Genomic DNA, 6,217 nt, shown 5'->3' on the forward strand with positions numbered 1-6,217 from the left:
TCTTGTTATAGTAGTAGTATGCAAGTTGACCATTTATATTTGGTCTTCAATCTTTATTGCAAAGTAAAAAAAGTAAAAGCATTTTTATAGTATCTGACATTTGATTTGTAATTGATATTTGATTTGAATCTGACATTTCTCATTTGTAATATCAAAAACTTTACTCTTAAATGGGTATCCTAAATTGACAAATACTCTTTTCATGTGTATTAAAAGGAAACTTTCATACAACTTTAACATTAGGTTTCTTTTGAAAACTTCAACATGCAGTATCTAACAATTTCAGTGCAAATCTTCATTTTCCTGATCAAATTCAGCATAATGGCCACATTGGTGTTTGAGCAGAGATACCCTGGAATATCTGTGTTCTTAGAAAAGTTGGTTATGAAATATGATTTTATGAATCAGATTGTACTGTAATAGACTTGGTCCTCTTCAAATGATTCCTTCAGTAAATCCATTTATATCATCTAGTTTATCTTTTCTAAATCTGAATTTTAATAAGTACCTATTTTTCTTGAATTGGGGGTAACTCTGCAAAGAATAAGTAAATGAATTAAGAGAATGTGTTATTTTGCTTTGGGCAAATGTATATTAGTTAGTTCACTGCCCTGCATCCAATAGCCAAGAGGAAGGGGTTGAAGGAGGCCCACATAACTGATTTTCTTTTTTGCCTGGAAACTTGTTGGAACCTGTCTTAAGGAATTCTGAGCAGTTGTTGAAGGATGAAACTATGGTTTTCAGTTTAGCTGGAGAAACTTGGTTTTAGTGGATAACAATAATAAAAGTGGGATAATTCTATTTGAAGCAGATATTTTATTATAACTTTTGGAAATTGATCATCTCCACTGTACACACTGCACTTACAAAAGGACAGTAATTTGCTTTGTACCTGTTTTGTGCCAGTTATTTATTTTAAAAAGTCTTTTTAATGTGGACCATTTTTAAAGTCTTTATTGAGTTTGTTCCAGTATTGCTTCTATTTTATGTTTTGATTTTTTGGCCATGAGGCATGTGGGATCTTAGCTTCCCGACCAGGCAGGGATGGAACCCCCACTCTCTACACTGGAGAGCGAAGTCTCAACCCTAGACCACCAGGGGAAGTCCCTCTTTAAAGGGCAAGAAGGTATAGTCAAGGTGCCCTAGCTTTATGTACATTTTAGAATAACTGTAAGCTCGTGATTCTTAGCTCTCACTGTTCTAGTTCAAGTTAGGACCCTCTGTTCATTCTGTTCCAGCAGTCATCACTCAGACTCAACCTACCAATTTATCACTCGAGTTTAACTTCTGTCACTTCCTTCCCACTCCTCTTCTCTTGATAGCTTCTTGAGCTGTCACCCATTCTGCTTCTTCGTGCCTTGTTATTCTGTCACTGCCAGCCTCCTGTCATGGAATGAAGATCTAGGCCTGAAGATCTTAGAAACAGATTCCTGGAGAGTAGACCTTCAGAGGTTTTTATCAACTCTGTTTCTACCTCCTTCAAATTTTTATTTTCAAATCTAAAATACTAAAAATTTTTAAAATTCAGACTTATTTCAGATTCAAATCATTTCTAGCCCCCTCATAGTTCAGTCTGATGTTCATCTATGTAAGAATGGAGCTAAACTAGTGAATGTTAATGAACTTGAAAAGATACACTTACCTACTTAAGAGAACAAATTGCTTTCAGCTACATAGAAATGTCCACTTATTTTTATTAATAAAAATGAATTGCATTGAAAGGAAGAGTTTGCTATCCTTCAACAATTGTTTTTAGTAGTTGATTAAAATCAGTAGTCTGTTTTCAAAGCAAAAGTTATATTAGTGTTGTTTATCCTTCATGGTTGTTGCTTGGTTAATTTCAGCAGATTAAGGTGATTAGCTGGAGCTGAAAGAACCTGGGAGAGTAGGTAGGGGCTCAGGAGAGATAGTCTTGGGCTTCCCTTGTGGCTCAGCTGGTAAAGAATCCGTCTGCAGTGTGGGAGACCTGGGTTTGATCCTTGGGTTGGGAAGATCCCCTGGAGAAGGGAAAGGCTACCCACTCCAGTATTCTGGCCTGGAGAATTCCATGGACTAAGTCCATGGGGTCACAAAGAGTCGGACATGACTGAGCGATTTTCACTTTCACTTTCAGGGGAGATAGAACAGCTGCTATGGAGGGGTCAAGTCCAGCAGGTGAACATGGGATGTGTCAGATATCGTACCAGACTATGCTTCCTAGGGCATGACAGCATCTGTGAGTGTCAGCCCAGAGCACACATCTGTATGTGCCTGAGTGTAGGGGGACAGGAGGGTTCTTATGGGTGGGCAGTAGACACACATGGGAGACCCCAGAAACCACTGATAGTCTTCTGTCCATGTAGCAAGCAGTGTCCACAAGAATTTTGGACTCAGTCGTTAGCCAGGGGCTCTTGGGCGGGACTGCAGTTCCTAAGAGGGAGGTTGGAGAAGTCATAACAGCACCCTGCTTGACTTCCCTGAGCTTCAATTTTTGATTCCATAAATGGAAACGATAATAAAATTATCTCATGGGGTTATTTTGAAGGCTAATTGAAAGAATATATGTGAAGACCCTAGAGTAGCACCTAGTGCCCAGTAAGTATTTAAATGTTTGCTCTTATTATATTTACATGAAAGTAATAAAACAGTATTTCTTTTTAAATGTCCTACAACTGAGATTTATTATTCCTCAATTCTGTTATTTTAATCAATGAAATTTTATCTGTTACAGGTAGGTGATTTCCAGAGGTGTTTTTTGGGAGGGGGAAGGAACTATTTCAGTAGTAAATCTGTTCATAAAAAATGAAAGTATTTAAATGCTGAGAAAAGAATTTTTCATTTTGGGGGCAAATCCTTATTTTTGCTAAGTTCACAGAGTTCTTCCCCAGTGGTACCAAACTGTAAAGTTCATGGGAAAGAGGATGCAACAATTACTCGCTTAGAAATAAGGGATAAACATTGTATTAAGTCCATAATACTATTCAGAAAATGCCCTCAATGAAAATATAATGTTTTCTTTTGTTATCAGGATAAAAATTTCATGACCTAAAACCAAAATAGCATCAAAAACAGCAGCTCAGCAATCCAAGTGATTTTCAATGTCTTGATCTTTTAACATTTTCTCCAAAGTCTAAACTGCAGTTTGATAAGGTTTTATTGAAATGATACCAAAACAAATTAAAAGTCAAATGGAATTATTGATATCACAGAAATCATAATTTCCCTCTTAAGAGTTGTATAAGGTTTAATAACTATAAGGGATTTAAAAGATGGTCTTCATGAGTAGTTACATTTTTTGAGGCTGTAAAAGTCAGGTATATTTGCTCAAAGACATCAGCTAGGGTCCTTATAAGTCTTACAAGTTTGGTCTAGCTCTGAAAGTTAACTATCCCTCACTTAGATCATAGATAATATACTAGTAGTGTTTTCTAGTCACATTGTGTTGATAAAATAAGATGCACTTCGGTAGATGGATTTTTAAACATTATAGATGATATACTGGTACAGCCACTTTGGAAGACAGTGTGGCAGTTTCTTACAGAGCTCATCATAGACTTATGCAGTTCAGCAGTTGTGATTATAGACATTTACACAAATGAGTGGGAAACTTTAGTCTATACAAATCCTGTACACGAATGTTTATAGAACCTTTATTCATAATTGCCCCAAACTGGAGGTCACCAAGGTGTGTTTCAGAAGATGAATGGGTAAACTGTGGTACATCCATGCAATGGAATATTATTTGGCATTAAAAAGAAATGGGCTAGCAAGACATTCATTTGTGGGGCTGATGCTGGAGCTGAAGCTCCTATACTTTGGCCACCTGATGCAAAAGCTGACTCATTGGAAAAGACCCTGATGCTGGAGAAGATAGAAGGCAAGAGGAGAAGGGGACGACAGAGGATGAGATGGTTGGATGGCATCACCGACTCGATGGACATGGGTTTGGGTAGACTCCAGGAGTTGGTGATGGACAGGGACGCCTGGCGTTCTGCAGTTACCATGGAGTCGCAAAGAGTCAGTCATGACTGAGTGACAGAACAACAAAGCAAGACATGGAGGAACCTTCAATGCATATTTTTCATGGAAAAAGTCAATCTGAAAAGGGCGTATACTGAATGATTCCAACTACAAGAAAGGCCAAACTAGAGACATTAAAGAGCAGTGGTTGCCAGAGCCTTGGGGGAAGCAGAGGCAGGCTGAATAGGTGATGCACAGTGGATTTTCCAGGCAGTGACATTATTTTGTGGGATATCATAATGGCGGCTAGATGACACTGAGCATTTTTCAAACCCAGAGAATGATGTAACGTGAAGAGTGAAACCTAATGTAAACTGTGGATTGGGGATAGTAATACCAAATTAATATGGATTCATTAACTGTAACAGTGGCTCCATACTAAAGTAGGATGTTAATAACAGGAGACACTGGGAGGGAGAGGACCTCTCTGCTGTATAATTTTTCTATAAACCTAAATCTGCCCTAAAAAAAGTCCACTAATAAAAATATCATAAAAAGTAACTTTTAAAAATTGGGATTGATGTATATACCCAACTATATATAAAATAGATAATAATGAGAACCTACTGTATAGCTCAGGGAACTCAATGTTATGTGGTGACCTAAATGGGAAGGCAGTTCAAAAAAAAAGAGGGGATGTATGTATACATGTGGCTGGTTCACTTTGCTGTACGGTAAAAACTAACACAACATTGTAAGGCAACTATGCTCCAAAAAAAGAAAAAGACTGTAGTCAACTATAACAGAATAGTATCCCAACAGGGAAAAGCATAATGACCCTGGATGTAACTTTTGTTATGGAATCTGCCCCTACCTCATATCTCTGGTTATTTTAAAAAACTTCTTTTCATTTAGCTCACATTTTATCTCATTAGCTAGTAATGAACAGGCAGTTAACAAAGTAAAAGGTAGTTTTATTGTTTTTGTATAGTTCCCTGTGGCAAACATGTCAGCTTGTGGGGGGCAGGTCAGGAGCAGAAGGGCTATCCTCCATGTGGCTGACAGGTTCCCTTCTTCCTGCCCACACCCCAGCCCTCTTTTCTATCTTTAGCTGGATTCCACCTGTTGGTAGGGGTTTCCCTGGTGGCTCAGACAGTAAAGAATCCACTTGCAATGCGAGAGACCTGGGTTCAATCCCTGGGTTGAGAAAATTCCCCTGGAGGAGGGCATGGTGACCCACCCCAGTATTCTTGCCTGGAGAATCCCATGGATAGAGGAGCCTGGCAGACCACATACAGTCCATGGGGTTGCAAACACTTGGACAGGACTGAGCTACTAGGCACAGCACATTGACAGCAGACAGAACTTGTGGGGTGGTAGCTTATTGTGCTTTTAGCATTATGCCACTGTATTTATTTTTACACTGTCTCTTTTAAAACTCACATTTTGTAGCTGAGGAAAGGAGACCCCTGGAGGAGGGAGGGTCTGTACACATGCGATCTGACTATAATGACGTCTGGAGGAACATGAAGGTATATGACTGTCCCACCCTGTCCCCCACCTGCTGTGGGAGTGGAGGAGAAGCGGGGCCATTGGAAGAAGCTGGTCTCAGCCCAGGTGCCATGGGAGTGATCAGACAGCAGGACCCAGTTGGTTCTAGCTGGGGTAGATACTACCACCCCACAAACCAGCAGCTGCTGTTAAGTGTTATCTAAGCCCTTATAATACATTATTAAGTGACATATGATTATCACTTATGCGTATGTATTATTGTATTTTGTATTATATGAGAATCATACGTGCATTTAGTCAACTTTTAATTTCTGGCCTCAGAGAGAAGAGTGATAGAATTAAAATGCAGTATCTGTTTGACTGTGGGAATAGCATTAAATTATTTTAGTAGGAATTAGCAGCTTTAACTTTTTAAGTTTGCTTGGCTGGAGCAATATTAACATTTGGGTGTTTTCTGTAGCCTGCAAATGTTTGTGATGTGGGAGACAGAGACTTGGTCCCTGGAAAAAGTGAAAGTCATTCAGTCGTGTCCCACTCTTTGTGACCCTGTGGACTATAGCCTGCTGGCTCCCCTATCCCTGGAATTCTCCAGGCAGGAGTACTGGAGTTGGTTGCCATTCCCTTCTCCAGGGAATCTTCCTGGCCCAGGGATTGAACCCAGGTCTCCTGCATTGCAAGTGGATTCTTTACCATTTGAGTCTCTAGGGAAGCCCTGGTCCCTGTAAGGGTAGAGCTTTTGTGGTAGTCAGTGTTTATTCCAGCTACT

General features: G+C 39.4%; 1 protein-coding gene across 9 annotated transcripts in view; it reads left to right on the forward strand.

The window, feature by feature from the left end:
- BACH2 (BTB domain and CNC homolog 2) overlaps nucleotides 1-6,217 on the forward strand; it is a 389,117-nt gene that overhangs the window by 48,989 nt on the left and 333,911 nt on the right. The window lies entirely within an intron of this gene.

Source organism: Bubalus kerabau, chromosome 9 (assembly GCF_029407905.1).
Source record: "Bubalus kerabau isolate K-KA32 ecotype Philippines breed swamp buffalo chromosome 9, PCC_UOA_SB_1v2, whole genome shotgun sequence".
NCBI classification, from domain to species: Eukaryota; Metazoa; Chordata; class Mammalia; order Artiodactyla; family Bovidae; genus Bubalus; species Bubalus kerabau.